The sequence below is a fragment of the Malaclemys terrapin genome, chromosome 9, assembly GCF_027887155.1.
Source record: "Malaclemys terrapin pileata isolate rMalTer1 chromosome 9, rMalTer1.hap1, whole genome shotgun sequence".
Classification (NCBI taxonomy): domain Eukaryota; kingdom Metazoa; phylum Chordata; order Testudines; family Emydidae; genus Malaclemys; species Malaclemys terrapin.
In genome coordinates, this window is record NC_071513.1 from 88088372 (window position 1) to 88108376 (window position 20005).

Consider the following 20005-nt stretch of genomic DNA (forward strand, 5'->3'; position numbering starts at 1 on the left):
CCATTCTGCATCTCAGTCCATCTTTGTGAATGTCCAACTGGCAACTTAAGCTCAACTTAGTCAAAACTGAGCTCTTGAATTTTTAAAGCCCTTCACTATTTTATCCTGTCCAATCCTGTCCTGAATATGGAATCAACATCATCTCAGCACGACAACCACATTCAAGATCTATTCGAGCCGTATCCTCTCCATACTGCTGTACAGTTGCAAACTATGGACAAAACGCCTCTCAGACTTTCCACACAAAATGCCAACATTGTATATTGGGTGTAAAATAGAATGACTTAATTCATAATGGAGATGTTTACGGTTGCTCCTGTCTACAGATTATTGGGGCCATTGTCCACAGCTAGCGTCTTACACTTTTCGGACATGTTGCCAGAATGCCAAAGACGTTCTAGCAAACGCTATTCTCCAGGTGGCTTGTAACATCCGGGATAAAATTCTACCAACCCAGGGGGAGGCAGCCCAGAGGCAACCCCCCTATTACATGGGTGTGTCAAGTCTGTTCCGACATTGAATTTTTGGCCCATCAAGCCCCTGTGGCCCCACAGGAATGGAACAAATGGCAAATGATCACCTATTTTAAATCCATTCCTAAAAACTACCTCAGCCATGTGGTCTTCAAATCACATTGCCATAAGGATCAGTTGATGATTTCTGAGGAGGGGCAGAAGAATCAGTGTGGAGGATGTGTGGGGTATAAATGTACTAGTAGTATAGACCAGCAGTAAATTATTAGGAGCAAGTAAGGAATAGAGAGGAAATTGTAGTTGCATGAGCTATGCACTGCCCTTCACTGTGGGCTGTGTCCTTGGTTCAAAAACATGTCTTCTAATAATGCCTATTTGTCTATTGAATGATGTTTTGTACTGCACCCGTTACTGTTGTATGTGTAATTAAGGTGCCTGGTTCTGTATCACTTTTCTGTGTCATTCCCTGATGTTTGTAGGAGACATTGATTTTCATGAGATGTACATCTGGCCTTCAGAAGGATACTGGGACAAAGAAAGTTGATAATGACCTCTGGGCACTTTGTTGATGAAAGTATCCTGTGAAAAATCTGCTTCTACATGGGTGGAAATGTGGTGCTAATTCATTCTTTCTTAGCTATAGTGCCAGTATTATTCCCAATACAGACAAACAAGAAGCAGGTTTCAGATTCACTTAGCACTTTTTCTATCAAGAGGTTCAGGATGTATTCTGGACAGTAAATTGCAGTTCACAACACAGATTCTAACTATTACTGCTGACTTCTAAAGTGACTACATTAAATGGATTACAGATATTAACAATTCAAACTGACACTAGATTCCACTACACTGAGCTAAGAAAAACATCTACCTTTCCAACCTTGTGGCTGGCAGCACAGAAAAATGTCTATGCTGTTCACAATTATATTATTATTTGTATAATGGGGGCAGTGTAGTAGGTATTTTACACATGGTAAAATGGCAAGATTCCTGTCCTAAAGTATTTTACAATCTAAACAGAAACTACAATTGAAAGGATGTGAGATGGAAGTGATATTTCATATACCTTCTGTGAGTTCCATCACTTTCCTTTGGAATCTTTTTTTTTCCCTTCTCCTTTACTTTCTATTGTCAGCATTTTGAGACCAGGTATTATTGGAAATTATAGTCCTGTTTTAGGGCCTGATTCAAAGCCCTTTAATGGAATTACTCCTATTGACTTCAATGGGACTTGCAGGAGAAGAGTGGAGATAGAGCAGACTAGTTCTGGGAAGGACTCAACTTTAGATTCCCTATAGCATATGTAATATGAAGTTCCATTAATTTAGAACCGCCCAAAGCTTGTCCAGATAAGGCCCTTAGTTGTCATTCTCCCTGCATATACAAGATAACTTTTCTAAAGCAAGCTCTCTGCCATCCATGGGACAAATCCACTGCTGCTGTACATTTCCACTGAAATAATTGGAATTACTTTGATTTACACCACCTGAGGATCTGGTCCATGATATATAGTCCATGATGCACACAATGACTCTGAGTAAGAACTTGTGGTTTCATGTTCTTCGTATTTGTAGGCTCTAAATTCCTCCCCTTACAAAGCATAATGGCTGTTAATGCATTTCAAAGCTTGCCTTCATTTGGATCTGGTGCTTGAGATATACCAGAATTACCCTGTTTAAAATTGCCGCAGCACGATCCTAGGCCCCTTTGTATAAAAATCTGTCCTTAGCCAAGAGAGTCATTTCATATTTATTATTTTTCTCCCTCCCTCTGTCTTTCTAAGCCTCTCCTAGTAGGAACATTGTGGCTGGCTGCTGGCAAGAAAAGTCAGCCAATTGAATTCTTTATCTATGTCTCTCCTCATTAGGCTAATGAGAAAATGTAACTGACTCTTTCAGCCTTTCCTTGAGTAAACCAGTGGCACCCCATAGGGGGCAAATAGGACATTTAACACTGATTCTACCATGCTCTAAATCACTCTAGTGGACTATATTCCCCTCATATCTCTTTCAGACAAGCTGCAGGAGTGAATACAATAAGGTCAGGACAGTGATAGAATTCAAACCACTGTACACTGTACAGATTTAGTTTCAATCATTGCTGTGATTGCTCTCTCATCTATTAATCTTCCACTGGCTTAGCCCCATTGAGGTATCTGCAAGACTCAAAAAGCCAAGCCTTCAAAGACAAGCTCTAAGTCTATACCTGCTGTTCTCCGGGGGCTTCCTGTCATGTAGGTGAACACTCCCTAAAATGATGAGATTATTAGATGAATATTACAGTGGCTACAAATGCAAAGTAAAGAAACATATTATATGCACTTCTAAGAAGAAGAGAACATGTGTTATTAGATACTAGATTCCAGACTTCAGAAGGTCAAGATGGTTAAGAGAAAAAAAGAACCGCACATTCTCTCCTGGATCTTTGCTGATTTTTAAACCAAACTAACATTTTTTATGGTTCCTTTGCGCTTCTGTTTTCTGACTTATGAATATGCCTGAAGTCTCACAAGATGGCCTCTTCTTGTGAGATTTGCAGCCTAAATGTGCAGATTCAAGGGGTTCAAGAGTCATTTGGATAAGCACTCAAACTTTTGGATACTTATCTGAATACAACCCAATCAATGGACTTTCTGAGGACTGCTTATCTGTATTTAAACACATTAGGGCAAATTTTTATTCCCAGAATTAACTTCACTGAAGTTCAGATTCACACTGGTTTAAGAAGCACAATTTGGCCTATTTTTTCCATAAACTTCAATAATCTTAATGAAAACGTAAGAGTAGATCGTCCACTGATGTAAATTGATACAGCTCTATTGACTACAATGACTTCTAAGGAGTGATACCAATTTACACTAACTGAGGAACTGACTTCTAGTTGAGATATCCTTAGATTTTTATTTTTAACTTTATCTGCATATTGCTATGGGAAACCTTCATCATAAGCAGGAGAGGAAAAACTAAAGCAAGCTCTCAGTGGAGGACTACAGAAATAGTCCAAAATACTAGATCACTCATTCTGTGTGTTCACAATGTTTGAAAACACAACAACACTTCAAACTAGTGGTGCAGTTAATTAGTTCTGAATTATAGTGAAATTCCCACGGAAGTACTTATAACAGCTACATTTATACCAAATGAGTTAATCATGATTAATGCCATTTCAGTAACTACCAAAGGAATTAACAACAATAAGGTTATTATTTTAAAGTATTACCAGTAACATTACACTTCTGTGTTCTGTATAATCCAGTGCAATATTGAAAGTTTAATGTCATTGTCATCTTCAAAGGCTGGGCATGTGTACTGGTACTCAAAGCCAAGCTTAGCTCCCTGACTCAGCTCTTTGAGCCAGAAGTCAAGAACAGCAAGGAAAATGGCTAGGAATATGAAAAAGGAAAATGCATTCTCACGATTTTTGCCCAGAACAATATTACTTGATTTTTATCAGATTAAACTGATCATGACATCCTAACTGTATCCCCACTAGTGTATACTGAAGCAAATTCGTTATGAAAGATCACTCTCTCATGTGAAGCTCCTGCAGAATCTAGATACAATGGACAAGGGGAAGAAGTCCTATTCCAAGTGATAACCTTATCTATGATTCCAGTGTTTGACACAGGAAGTAGACTAATTCATAAGATTTAAGAAGTGAGAGATGGAAGTTTCCTCTTAGATCCTCGGGTCCAGCACCCTGAAAATGCAGGATATAGTTCCTAGTAAGAAGATGGATCAGATATAAAGGAGTTGCTATACCTGATCTTGACCATGGTTTTGTAATTATTTAGATTAACTTAACGGTATATTTTTTACAAGTTTCTTCCAAGCTTTTCTCTGAAGCTTTTTTTTTTTTTTTTTTTTTTTTTTTAAAAAGAACACTTCTTCAAAGGCCTCATATCATGGCCATTCTGCTCCTCAAGGGCTGAGCACATCGCTTGCACAGCCCTGCCATCTCCTGTCATAGCTCTATTTGCCATCTTGGGCTCCATTCCCCATTAGATAGGTTATTCCTGCATAAAATAGTGGAAGTTTTATGGAATGAAGCTCTCAGGGTGTCCCTGAAAATCTACTGTTGGAGGGGAGGAGGAGGAGACCCCAATGGAAAAACCCACTCAATAATGATTCCCAATTTACAATTATATTTTTGCACTTACCCATTAGACCAGTGGTTCCCAAACTTATTCTGCTGCTTGTGCAGGGAAAGCCCCTGGCAGGCCAGGCCGGTTTGTTTATCTGCCACATCCGCAGGTTCAGCCGAACGCGGCTCCCAGTGGCCACAGTTCGCTGCTCCAGGCCAATGGGAGCTGCTGGAAGCGGCGGCCAGTATGTCCCTCGGTGCGCACCGCTTCCAGCAGCTCCCATTGGCCTGGAGCAGTGAACCGCGGCCACTGGGAGCTGTGATCGGCCGAACCTGCAGAAGCAGCAGGTAAACCGGCCCGGCCCGCCAGGGGCTTTCCCTGCACAAGCAGCGAAACAAGTTTGGGAACCATTGCACTAGACAGTTTTTAATCCATTTAACGTGGGCCATGTTCTTCTTTTATAGCTCTAGTTTTTTAATCAAATGTCTTGAGGTACCATGTCTTATGCCTTACAGAACTTTATGTATATTACATCAACACTATTATCAACCAAACTTGTAATCTCATCATAAAATATACCAAGTTAGTTTGATAGGATCTATTTTCCATAAATCCATGTTGATTAGCTTCATTATGTTACCTTCTTTAATTCTTTATTAATTCAAGTCCCATATCAATATCTCTATTATCTTGCCTAGGATCAATACCAGGCCAACAGGCCTAAAATTTACCCAGGTCATCCAGTTTACTCATTTTTAAAAATTGGCACATTAGCTTTCTTCCAGTTTTATGGCACTTCCCCAGTGCTCCAACACATATTGAAAAATCAATATTAGTGGTCCAGCAAGCTCCTTAGCCAGGTCTTTTAAAACTCGTTGATGCCAGTTATCTCAACCTGCTGATTTAAAAATGTCTAACTTTAGTAGCTTCTGTGTTATATCCTCAGAGATATTAGTGGAATGTAAAAAGTGTTACCACCACCATAGGATAAGACTATATCATCTTCCCCTTGCCGCCCTCCCCAAAATACAGAACAGATATTTTTGAACAGTTTTGCCTTTTCTGCATTATTATTGATAATTCTACCATTCCACCTAGTATTGGACCAATGCCATTATCAGGATTCTTTTTGTTCCTAATATATTTTAAAAACTCCTTCTTATTATCGTTAGCTCTGCTGGCTATAGATTTTTCCTTGTGTCCTTTTGTCTCCCTTATTAATTTTCTACAATTCCCAACTTCTGATTCATATTCATTACTATCAGCTTCTCTTGTTTCCATTTGCTATCTATAATTATTATTATTTGTCTTCACTTCCCCTCTAAACCAGGTCATTTTTTTCACCGCTATGTCCTCCTTCCTTATTGTGGCTTTTGGGGCATGAAATAAGGCATTCTTGAATGATTCCCAATTATCATTCACATTTTTCAGATTATATTTTTCTTCGCAGCTAATTTGACTCATAATTGTTTTCAGCTTTGTGAAACTGGCCCTATTAAAGCACCAAGGGAGAGAGAGAGTGTATGTGTGGATAGATAGACAGATAGACCTACTTTAAAAAAAAAAAAACAGTCTGGACTTTATTCTGCTTGTACACTCTAAATGTGATAGAGCAGGGGTGGCCAACCCATGACTCCGGAGCCGCATGCAGCTCTTCAGAGTTTAATATGCGGCTCTTGGCATAGGCGCTGTCTCCAGAGCTGGAGCTACAGACGCTAAGTTTCCAATGTGCTGGGGAGTGCTCACTGCTCAACCCCCTGCTCTGCCCCAGGTCCTGCCCCCACTCCACCCCTTCCCCCAAGGCCTCTGCCCCTTCCCCCCAGCTTACCATGCCCTCAATCCTCCCACCCCCAGAGCCTCCTGTGCACACAAAACAGCTGATCGTGGCAAGGGGGAGGCATGGGGAGGGATAGGGAGGCGCTGATTGGCGGGGCTGCCAGCAAGCGAGAGGCGCTGGGGGCTGGACGAGGGCGGGGGGCCGAGCTGATGGGAGGCTGCTGATGTATTACTGTGGCTCTTTGGCAATGTACATTGGAAAATTCTGGCTCCTTCTCAGGCTCAGGTTGGCCACCCCTGTGATAGAGCCATGATCACTTGTACTTAAGATACCATTATTTTTTAATTTTATGATCAGTTCCACTTTACACATTAAGACAAGGCCTAATAAAGCATTCCTTGTGCTGACGGCAAGGTTCCATTCCACTGCAGCCATAGTACATTAAGAAGAGCTGCATCTTTTGTTAGGTCCATTCACTACGACCACCACATACACATCCAATGTAGTTATTAACCACCCTTCACCATGATATTACTCTGATAATAAACTGTAAAGGCTAATTCTGATTCTCACCTTGAATATGTCTAAATTGAAAATGAACCCTTGCACAATGCACATAATAGTCTAGATGAAGAAATTAATAGGCTGTTTTGAATCAGGTTACATCGGGTTTAAGGGGAAAATCACCTTCGAATTAGTATTTTGAGCATATAGCTATAGACACACTTTTCTGAAAAATGAGCCTCATATGTCATACGTCTGGCTGCAGGTACCCTACATGTTTACTTTGCCTACTTGCAGTCACAAGGGATCTTGTGCCTTCTACTGATTTAATATGAGTGGTATAGAATATCTCAGCAGTGAAGGTTGATTATTATATTTCTTTCATGAGTATGAAAGTCTCATAACTCAAAGGCATCACAAGTGTCTACAGAGTTTATGAGTTATTAAGGTTGGTCATGAGAAAAAATATAATCACTTTTTACTGGTGAAATATTCAATTTATTTTATGAGAAAACTTTTTATTGATTACCATTCCAAGAATAGCAGGCAGGTAATAAAGCACTCAGGGGAGCTGGTTGTCCATCCGTCCATCTTTCCATGCAGAATATATAACCGTTGTTGGGTTTTTTTTTGTCTTTAGACAGAAAAGCTCAGCAACAGATATGGCATTATGTTTCATTTAAATATCTAATGTGTTTTACTGCTCATATGTTAAAAATGATTCTCCCCCTCCCCTTTCTTATTCATTCATTAATGTTTTCTCACAGTATGCCAGCCAGGGGAATTCTCAGGCTGTAACAAACATTATGCTTCCTGATGCTTTTATAATTGACATCCCTTGGAAAATAATTAAAAAGGAAAAGTTGACTCGCATAAAGAAATCTAAACGTAGTGGGCCTGATTCTATTCTAAAATAGGTCCTGATTCAACAAGCCACTGAAACACATGAGTAACTTTATGCTCATAGATAGTCATGTCAGCTTTGATAAGACTATTCATGTGCTTAAAGTTGCACACAGCTTGCTGAACTGGGTCTTTAAGTAACTTTACTGAAATTAAGGGAAATACACTATTGGAAATTAGAGCAGAATCAGGCCTAGAATTTATACCATAGTGATCTATTAATTTTATAAGCTACATGAAGAAAACTAAATTGTTTGGGAAAAGCTACTGTAAAGGAAATGAATGGAGGATGGAATGCTGCCAGCTTTACTGGGGTGAACAGTGTGTATTGGGTGAGAGCTGAGATGTTTAGCAATCAAATTAAAAGAAAATGCTTAGTTCTGAAATTCTTATTTATCATTCTGTGTTTAAGCAAGGCTATACTACTACACCTCTACCCCGATATAACACGACCCAATATAACATGAATTCGCATATAATGTGGTAAAGCAGCGCTCTGGGAGGGCGAGGCTGCACGCTCTGGTGGATGAAAGCAAGTTCGATATAATGCAATTTCACCTATAACATGGTAAGATTTTTTGGCTCCCAGGGACAGCGTTATATCGGGGTAGAGGTGTACTTTAGAAATTACACATGTACATCTTATGTTGAGAGATTCCTTGCATGTTTGGGTAAAAAATTATTTCCATCACATTGTAAGATGCTGAAGTTTTACAAAGTGACAGAAGAAAACCATAGTTCTTGTATTTCAAAACTGGATTTCCTGGCAATTGGTTTTGTAGGAGGGAAGATTTAAAAACCCAAGTAATGCCAATTTTATTTTTGTTGCTAGTGCACAGTGGATTAAATATATCCTTCCGGTTAACAAGAATGGAAGCTGTTGTATTTATAATCTGAAGTGCACTTGTAACCATTTTGCAGTTTGGGAGGCTCTGACATAGGCTATGTCTACACTACCATGGTAAGTTGACCTATGCTACGCAACTCCAGAGTACTAGACCCGCTAAATCGACCATCAGTGGATCGATCTCAGAGCATTGATTCCTGCTTTAGTGTTGACCTGCCCATTGTTACGGAAGTCAGGAATGTGGAATGTTTGATTTCTTCTGAATGTAGACAGATCAGCTATTTGCCAAGACAGTTGGAGAGAGGGAACTTCCTGACTTGGAAGGGTGTGTAAACCCGAGATGGGATGTGCATCTAGGAAGATCCCTGATTCTCTGTTTTGCTAAAGAAAAATGTGGGCTAAGCCTGCAGTGTACTCAAGTCAGAACAACAGAGCTGGAAAACATAAAGCAGAAAAAATACTGTTCAAATGTATGCCTAACAGAAGCTGAAATAAGATGAAATGTGTCTCGTTAATAAACCCCAAATCTGGGCTGGGTTCACCAACATTTGTGGAAGAAACCAGGTAAAGTTAATAGAGACACGTTCCCAGGGAGGAGAGGGGTGCAGAGATAGAGTGAAGGTGCAGGATCTATACAGGAATGTCTCTAGCCCTCAGGAGGATTCAGATTTTGGAGGAGATCCACTACATTCTGCGGTAGAACCCAAGCTCATCCCTATTAAAGCGTCTGAGTATAGTCACTTAGAAACCTTTCCCCCTACTCCCCCAGTCATAACCGTCATATTATAATCCAATAATAGTAAGTAGGAGAATACATAAGATTTATGAATGGTGATTTATATTTATGGGACACCTTTCACCCAAGGCTCACAAAGCAGTCTACGGTCTTTACCAACTATTTAATCAGCATTTCTGTCCATACTGAAAAATTACCATTTCTGGGGTGCCACCATACAAAAACAGCTTAGGAAAAGATCTGAGGCAATGTATGTATAATTAGAGGGAGTGGACCTGCATTCTGGGTTCCCAGTGTGGTCTACACCAGGACAAATTATTTAATCAGTTTGTGCCTCAGTTTATCCAACTTAAAAAACTTATAAAAACTAAAATAGGAATATTTCTTGCGCATGAGTGTTGCTTTTTTGGGTAAAATTTGTAGTGATCCTGAGGTGAAAGGCAATAAATGATACTTCACATTCTTTTATATCTGTCAAGGATTGTTGGCTTCTTCGTCGACTGGGCAATTCTGATATCTCAACATTTCTTTCATCCTGCGGTGGATGACAAGTATCAAGAGGTTTTGTGGAATAAAATTTCTAAAAAGATTTGCTTCAAAAAATATCAAAGTCTTCAACTGAAATAAAATATCTAGATATTCCTGAACTGAAATATTTTATTTCAGTTTGACATTGAACTGTATCTGCCTGAGATGCTATCATGTCTTATGGGTGGGGTGACCAGATAGCAACTGTGAAAAAACAGGATGGGGGTGGGGGTTAATAGGCGCCTATATAAGAAAAAATCCCAAAAAACGGGACTGTCCCTATAAAAATGGGACATCTGGTCACCCTACTTATGGTAGGTGCAGTGTTGGTGCCTCATGTCTGCATTCACTTTAATAGGCTTGGTTGCATGGCTGGACTACATGAACTATGATGTGCCACATTCATGGTCCTCCCCACAGGTCACAACTAATCCACTGTGCACAAGCAACAATAATAAATTATGCACTACTTGGATTTTTAAATTCTCCCTATAAAATCAAGTGCCAGTAAATCCAATTTTGAAATACATGAACTATGCTCTTCAGCTGTCACTTTGTAAAACTTCAACATCTTACAGTGTGATGGAATGAATTTTGTATACAAACATGCAAGAAAAATCTCAGCATAAGATGTACGTGCATAACTTCTAAAGTACTATGGAGCCTTCTTTAAGCACAGAGTGATAAATAGGAATTCCAGAATTAAGCATTTCCTTTTAAATTGACAGTTAAACACCTCTCACCAATACTCCCTGTTCACCTCAGGAAGGCTGGCAAGAGCAACATTTCAAGTCACTGTGGGTGCCATAGTGGAAGAAATGGTGTCACACTGAGGTGAGTTGGAGATTTCTAAATTAAAATTCCAATATCTAGGGCCTCAGTAAAAATATATGACCTCAGTCTCCCCTCATGTCTGTTTTTATACCCATGTAACACAGTTGACTTCAACAGTTTCTCCTGATTTATACTGTGAGGGCTTGTCTAGATGGTGAATTAAGATGAATTAACTGAAGGTGGGAAGTTAATGTACATAAACACATTGACTTCTGAATGAGAACATCCACATGGGGATTTAAGGTGGCCTTGGTTCACTGTAACTTAACCTTCCTTAGATTTAATGTGCTTTAATTTGTGCACACTGTTTAACACCTTTAGTCAATTCCTCTTAACTTTCTGAGTGTTCCTGGGTAGACAAGCCCTAAGTCAGAGGATCATCAGGTTTATAGTCTTCTATAAGGTCCATATTTTCCACAAAACCCTAAGAACATATATACATAGAAATATTCGAATTTCTGCTTTTACATTTGTGATTGGAGTTAAATGCTCTCTCTTTCATTTTGTCTGTTACTAAAATAAATGCCAGCTGGAAGCCAGGAGCTATTCTGAGAGTCCCTGTGAAAAACCACAACATAATTCAGGTAGTCAACAGAACTAAAATTAATGTACTGGATAAAATCAGTTAGGATTCACAATATGTTATATTAGGCAGCTTTGAGCATGGGTATAAGAAATTAACATTCTGACTTGCCAGTAGTTCTTGTTCAAAGAGGGCAGTAGCTGCATGAAAGATTTGAGTCATGTAAAGAAGTGTCATTTGCTAATTAAAGTGTCAAATCTATTTATTAACAAAGTTATTTCTAATTTTCTATTCCATTTTTTGTTTTGTTTTTCTTATAAATATGCAACATTCCAGCATGCAACCTGCTGTATGTCAGTCGTTAATAAAAGACCATTGGAAACATTTGTATGTAGACCTGGAATAAAAGCATTACTGGGACATAATTGGAGAAGGTGTGCATATCTGTATTGTAATAGAATACAATATTTAATGAAATCTTAAGGTGTATGGGATATTTTGTCATTGCTAGGGTATGGCTGTTAGAAAATAGCTTTCAGTGTAAAATTAGTTTACATTGGAATTCATGGTGTTTATGCTCCTGTAAAAAGAACTACAACAAACAAAAGAGCACATTTAGTATGGATTGAATTTCCACAGACATCTATCAATTATATGAATGCTCTCCATTTCACATTTGCTGTGAAATAAGACTAGCACAAGAGTGCTCTTTTGTCTAGCTTTTGATATTCCCATAGTAAGCATTTGAACTCAGGACACTAAAACTCATAATGAAGTCTTAATATAAAACAGAGGCATATCCTAGAAGCAAATATGAGTTTTATATAGCTGCAGTAGAATTAAAACGATTAGAGGAGCTAATAAAAGACAAACTAACAGACATTTATGAACTTGCAATACAGGATATAAATATGGAATTTTGATAAATTAGTGGTCATAAACCACAGCAGCGTTTCACAGAAGTTAAATTATTGAAATGTTAATTAATTACATCAAATGCTTTAAGACATCTTGTTACTCTGTCTGAGCTAATTTGTTGGTCATTTATGGAGAAATGTGAAATAAGACCTTTAGAAATGTTTGACTTCTTTAAAGATCTTCTTAAGTAACAAACTGTTCAATGTAGAATCATTGAGTTTGAAGGACAGAAGGGACCACTAGCTCATCTAGTCTGACCTCCTGTCTATCACAGGCCATCAAAACCATCCACTCACCTGTGCACTAAGCCCAACAACTGAAATTAAACTAAGTATTACAGCCCTCAGGAGACTAATATATTGTGCCATATTCAAAGAATAGGAGGGTTCACCAATGCCTGGGCCCCTGCAATGTTAAGGAATTGACTAAGTGAGGTATGTCCAAATGATCCTGACAAGCAATACATACCACATGCCTCTGAGGAAGGTGAAAAAAAAAAATCCCACAATGTCTCTGCCAATCAGATCTGACGGGAAAAAAATTCCCAACCCCCATGTCTGATGATCAGTTAGACCTTGAACATATGAGCTAGAAACAGTCAGCCAAGTGCCTGAGAGAGAGAATTCTCAATACTACCTCAGATCACTGGTCCTATTTTGTCCTATGTCCCATCTCCAGCCCTGGTCATCTCTGATGCTTCAGAGGAAGAACACTGCTCACCACCCATTAAAAACATATGTTAACTATTAACTACATTTTACCAAAAGTACCACGCGGGGCTGGGCAGCCCAAGCCCCAATTGCCCAGGACTGACTGCTCAAGCCCCAGCCACCTGAGGGTGACTGCCCAGACATCCCAGTTTCACTGGGACTGTCCAGGTATTAGGGCCTTTGTCTTCTATGTGACCCTATTACTCCCCAACCATCCTGATTTTTCACCCTTGCTATCTGGTCACCTTTAATCTGGGGCTAACTGCCTTAGCCTCAGCCACATGGGGCTGGTGGTTTGGTTATTATGGAGAGCTGGAAAGTGGAGACTCAGATAAGTGGAAGTTCTATTGTATATCAATAAGACATTAATATCTGTATATATTGTGGCTAGGGAAACTAAAGTTCAGCATTTAATCGCAAAAAAATGCAGATTTTGGGGGGGAGGGGTTAATCAGAGGGGTTTTTTTTAATCATGGAAAACTAGGAACCCTGATCATAGTTCACTTGTTCAGCTTGTTCATCACTTGTTCAGTGGCCACTGGTGGTCAAAAATAATATATTAGCCTGCATTCAGCAAGGCAGAGAAATTAATACTGAAAGTATAGTGCCATGATACAAATCAATTATATGCCTTACTGCTACTGTGTTCCTCTCCCAGGGCACACCCTATAGATCAGTGCAGGGCCTTTGCACTCACCCAACCTCTGGTCTGCAACATCTGGGTGTTCCACCACTCCAGTCCAGTTGTAAGAGGGTCAGCCCTCTGGATGACCCCATGTAGTCCACTCCTTCCAGAGTTGTCAACAAATAAATGAACTGATAGGATAAGCATGGAAGGGTTTTCCCTCAAGAGGTTTTCTAGCAAGCTGTGGCCCCAGATGGGCTCCCAGATTAATGTAGAATAATAGTTCCACAAAAAGTGATTCAGAGCCAAGCCTTGCCGTCCTTCAAAGAGGGGAGCATCAGGCACTGGTTATCCAAGAAGCTTTTGGCTTCAGCCAACCCTTCTCCAGGAACTGAGGACTATAGACCTACTCTCTTTTTTGGACTGTCCCTAACTGTACTGTGTTCTGCCCTTTTAAGCTACTTCCTCCAACTCTGATCACAGGTGTTGCAAGTCAGGGCTGGTTGAGGTCTCAGTAGTTCATTAAACTCATGTTACTTAGTGTGGAGATTTCATACACCATTTCACCTACCTTGATTCTTCCATTCAATAGTAGTTTAAGCTTTATTAAGAAACTTTAGCTTGATGGATTAGTAGAGTCATGTAGAAAGCCCAGTCTCGAAGAATTTGTTGGGAGAGAACCTACAGACCTGAGTTATATTTAGTACAGGACTTTCAAGAGGTATGTTGATATCAAGATATTTTCCTTAATATTAATTGTTGCTGAAGTCTTTTTCTTTTTTCTTTTCACCAAGAGTTATACCTAAGTAATGTATGCACCCTTAAACCCACTTATCCTGTATGTGCTTAACAATCAATAAGACAGATTTGTTAGATATCTTATCTTTTATGTACCATAGCACAACTAAACTAGTATTACACATTTATAAGAATATTAGCAGTTTTAAAGTAATGACAGGCTGCTATATTTCTTCAGGATGTCATGAAGATCATTCAAAGTAATCAAGGCATATTTTTCCAGCTGTGAAACTATAAATGATTGCTAACCTGTTTGACAACCAATGAAAGAGGTTTGCATTATAGATTTAATATTTTCATTTGTTGCTCTCAATCTGAGATATTTGATGGTAACCAGGTGAGCAAATGAATCGAAAATAGCTTGTTTTAGGAAAAGATGTTGATATGACATAAAGACTTCAATTTTAGATGAAGTATTTTCCTGTTAAGACCATAAGCTATTCAGAGGTATGTTTTGAGGAAGTCCTGAAAAGAACCAGGGCTATAAAAGAAGGAGAAAATATGGGATCTCAATTTCCTTTCACCTGTATCATTATGGAAATGAGTAGTCAATGTGGATGTTATATGTATGCAGTCCACTTGATAACACTACATGTGACATTTGTATTTCTGCAGGATTAGTTGCTTTTGGATGTGTGAAGATACAGAGGAATTTTCTGAAGAATGTCACACTTCAGCAAATCATGTTTTCTACACTGCAGCTGAAGTCAATATAACTTACATCGCTAAGGGGTGTGAAAAAACCCTCCCCCTCCCAAGTGACGCAAGTTTCATGCTGCCGCCAACATAGCTTCTGCTTCTTGCCAAGGTGGAGTAATTGTGAAGATGAGAGAGGGCTCTCCCATAGGCATGGCATGTCTTCACCAGACGCGCTACAGCGGCGCAGCTGCATCAGTGCAGCTGCGCCGCTGTAGCGCTGCAGTGTAGACTTACCATTAGTGTGGAATCTGACTTGAACATTCAAGAAAACATATTTAATGGATGAATTACTATATAATTACTGTATATTGCAGAAACACAAATAAAAAGGTACTAAGTTGTGTATATCTGGGGTATATAGCCACAAGGCAATAATAAGAAAAAACTCTCTCTTTCATAGAAATTAGGTGATACTGCATAGAACAAGTAATCTAAGAGAAGTTATGTGTACAATAATCGGTAGTATTTGTATAGTGTTCTAAATGGATGCACTACCACAAAGAAGAAAGTTGTGATAAAACAAATAACAGTCCTTACCCCCATGCCCGCATTTAAAGAGTTCACACTGTAACAGCCATGAGGCACTGATAAAGAATCATTTTCTCTTCACACTGAATGAGGAACTTTATTAGAATAAGGAAAGTGGCATTATCCCTAAAGCAACAGTGTGTCCTTGCTTCACTGGGGAACTTCTGCTTAACAACGTCCCCATTTCCTCTCCTGTCTAGGTTCCTGTTGTAAATATAAGCATCTTCCCAGCTCTTCTACACAACCAATCTGTAACAAGAATTAACATTCGCAAGAAATGGTACATTCTGTTGAGGCCCCAGCTTCACCATTTAGACATAGTCAGGAGGATTTTGTTCAATTGATTCTCTCAGATTATCAAATCCTAAGAGAGCTAGTTCAGTAGGTATAGGAGTTTTCTTAACAGGGTTATTTTCTTTCCACAAAGCCATGGAGCATGAATATCATTATTACCAGGAACACACATCAATTCAATTGGGATTTGAACAAGCAGAAGGGGCTACCTCTTTTTTCTCTACTAAGTAACTAGATTAGTCCCAAAACATGTAAGATGTCACTGTGACCAGTGGCAACAGCTGGTGTCCAATATTTGTCTTCATCCAGTTCTGAGTTTCATGATTTTAAGTTTGGGTAAACTTTGGGCTGAATCCTGATGGTTAAAGAGGAAGATACCTTTGGCATCTCTTAGAGTATGTCTACACTACCCGCCGGATCGGCGGGCAGCGATTGATCCAGCGGGGCTCAATTTATTGCGTCTAGTCTAGACGCGATAAATCAATCCCCAAGTACTCTCCCGTCGACTCCTGTACTCCACCGCCGCGAGAGGTACAGGCAGAGTGGACTGGGGAGCGGCAGCAGTCAACTCACCGTGGTGAAGACACCACGGTAAGTCGATCTAAGTAGTTGACTTCAGCTACGTTATTCACATAGCTGAAGTTGTGTAACTTAGATCAATCCCCCTCCCCCCCCCCCCCAAGTGTAGACCAGACCTTAGCCTCAGGTTTAGGGAGCTTTGAACCCTCAGAGTGACACAAAGCAGCAATAAAGCCCCAGTGTATCAGGTTTTATGCCTTCCTGCAAATGCCCCTAATAATAAACATGAATGGAAAGAAAAAAATCAAAGAAAATACATGCACGTCATCAGGTCTTAAAACATTGCATCTAGGGATCCATTTTCCAGGGCCAGATCATGACTTGCAGGAGATGAAGGGGACAAAAGAACTCCCTAACCCTTAGGCTGTCTGTGCAAGGGAAGATCACAATAGCAGCTTCTGTGTCCTATGAAAATCATTACTGTAGAAAATATAGGTTCATACTCAATTTATCTACATAAAATGTCTTCAGAAATGTTGCGGGGAGAAAGGGAGGCCAATGGAGCACAAGTAGACATTTTTAAATCCATAGACAGAGATAACTAAGAACTTCTCAAATGAAAGGAGGGAAATATGAATATTAATCACCAATATAAGTAACTAGCTGGGTTTTTTGGAACTCTTGCAATCAACTGGTATGCTGGCAGAGTGCTGCTGACTTACTCATCATTTTGATATAGCCGCTAATCATTTGTGACATGATTCACCAAAGATGACAGGTAAAAGAGAGAGGGCTCCTTTTAGAAACAGCTGAACTTGCTCAATGTGGCATTTTTTGACACGACATAAAGCCTGCTCACTTCATTTGGCATAAGAAGTTATTCTTGTCAAGTACACATAAAGTAGCTGTAAAATACAAATACTGAACTAGAACAGCTTGAACTTATCCCAGTGACTTTTGCTAACAAACACTAAGAGACATGATTTTGATTGTTGCTGCTGCTTCTATTTTTTTTCTGAAAGCTACAGCTGAGCAACTTATTCCAGGCTTCTGGAAATTACTATTTCCCTCTTTTTTGAGAGTGGTTCTTTAAAAAGATGGCAGTTTGTTGCAATCATAGATGTTTTGCCTTCCCATATACACAGTGGGCACAGTCCTCGGTTGTGTCAAGTCCCTGCTTAGACATCTTGATGCCTTCCTTGACTACAGGCTCGCCTGGGGCCAATCAGGTTCTTGGCACATAAAGTTCAACAACTTAGGCTGCTCTAATTGACAACATGTAGAAGAGTCCACTGGGCATGGAGTGGGGAGAAACGGTTGCAAATGATATTGCTTTGTATCAAAATATATTGATTTGTTTATATGGATTAGAGAATTTCCCAAACCCCCCGCTCCGCACACACACCTAGAAAAACCAAAACTCAAAACAAATTGGCGCAAAACGTGTGTTTTCAGTTTTCAGCCAGAAATATGTTTGTTCTTGGATTTTCGATGTTTTTGATGAAAAGTCAAAATATTCTGTGGAAAGCAAAGTTATTTGAAGGAGGGAAGAGGTTATGTGTGTGGGTGAGCCCCTGACCTTGTAATCTCAGTTCCAAAATGCTTTACCCATTTTGGCATTATCTTCAGAGTCTGAAAATATGGGGACACCTGCTAATTCACTTGGAGGGTAATATATTATCACAGAAAAATATATTAATAGTTGGTTATTTATTATTACTTCTGTTGTGGTAGTCCCTGATCAAGGTCCTGTTGTGCTAGGTGTTGTGCACACATAACAAAAAGGCTGCACCCGCTCCAGAATGATTCTTTAATAGCCAAAGAGTGACTATACTATGCTAACTATGCTCTCCTCTGCATTCCACACAGACCTCAATTGTAACATGAGCAAATATTGCTGGTTAGTACATGAACACAACTACTGTGTATCTAAAACAACCAGTAAATGTACTTATCTGTTTGTTGTAGTTCCTGAACTGCACCTATGCAGTTCCTACTGAAGTCCATATAAGTTTTGCATTCATATCAGAGTAAATCTGGGCCCAAGAAAAATATTTAGACCCTTGCATTCTTTGAGTATTGTAGCAATAGATTTTACATTTTAAAGGGATTATTGTACTTTGCAAATCATTAAGGTCACTCAACCAACAGCATTGTACAGCTGAAGGCATTAATAAAATTGTTGAAATTAGAGGTGGAAAAGATTTATTACATTATTTAATCCATCCTTTTGAAATCTGTAGATGCTGAGAAATGTATAACCTGCCATGTCTCATTGTTTAATTAAAGGTATTGTTTTAATGGTATTTTTTACTGTGACTTTCAGAATAATGGACTTCCATTCCCTTTTATATATATATATATATCTATAGATATATCTTCTTGTGATACATCCCTTTTGATTGTTTTGTTGATTTGTTAATTCACACAGGTATGTGGCATCCCAAAATGGTGCATCAACCCAGAACCACAGGAAGTGAAGCAACACTGAAATAGCATAAACATTTGCTTTCAAGCTCTGCTCCAACTGACTCTCCCAACAACCATTCAGACCCCATTGAAATAGACAATCCCGGTTTCTAAGAACATGGGCCCAGATCCTCAAAGATATTTAAACGCCACTGAACTCAGCCTATGAGCACATGTACCAGATTAGGCCCAACATGTGACTTATGTGGCCAAACACCTTGTTAATCATTCTGGGTCTTAGGCAGGAGATAGGCAGCAATGCACATGTTAAGAGGCTGAAACACAGGCTATATCTACACTGCTTCCTCCACTGGCAGTGCACAAGGTATGCATAGCTACATGCTGCAGCGAAAAGCAGGCTGTGTCCCAACTGTGGCGTGTAGATAAGTGCATCAGTGAAAGACCCTGGCAGGGGGCATGCAGTAGGGAGCTGACAGCCTTTCCCCACTGCTGGAGGTTTTTCCTATGGTGGGAAACTGTGCCTTCCAAACGTCTGAATTAGGTCACTATTCCCTTTTTAAAGGCAATGAGACTGCTGAGGGAATAGAAACCTAAGAATTTAATCTATGATACATGATAACATGAGATCTAGATGGAATTTACAGTATATTCACATTGGTAAATTCCTATTGATTTATAGAGCTGAATTTATCTCATGCCTCTACTATTCAGCACATTACTTGTCATTTAGAAGATTAATACATTCTTGTATTTACTCCAAAGTGCAGCTTATAAAAATGTATACAGTTACAGGTGGAAAGTTAGTGCTGGAAAAGCAAAAGTTCTCAGTTTTGTAAACTTAAGTTACATTTGAAGTCAGACTACAACAGGCATACATGAAATGTAATTGCATAGGTTTAATATTGCTAAATACAGAGAAGAGCCCTTATATCAGGTATCAATTTGACAGTGGCTAGGTAATTCCCAGTGTAACAGACAAATTTTGGCTTTTTTAGGAAACACATGCAGAACATTCTTTATTCAGTAATGGAAACTGAGACATAACATACTAAATAAATATAAAATATTAACTTCTTGGCTCCACAGAGAAAGGATTCGGTAACCAGGTGCTTGATCCAAAGCCAATTAAAGTCAATGGAAGTCTCATTGGCTTAAGTGAATTTTGGATCAGACCCTAGAGGCCAGATTTTCAAAGGTATTTAGGAATCTCAAAGTGCAGTTAGGTGTCTAGTGGGATTTTCAAAAGTGCCTAACTCAAATGGACTTCCCATTAAT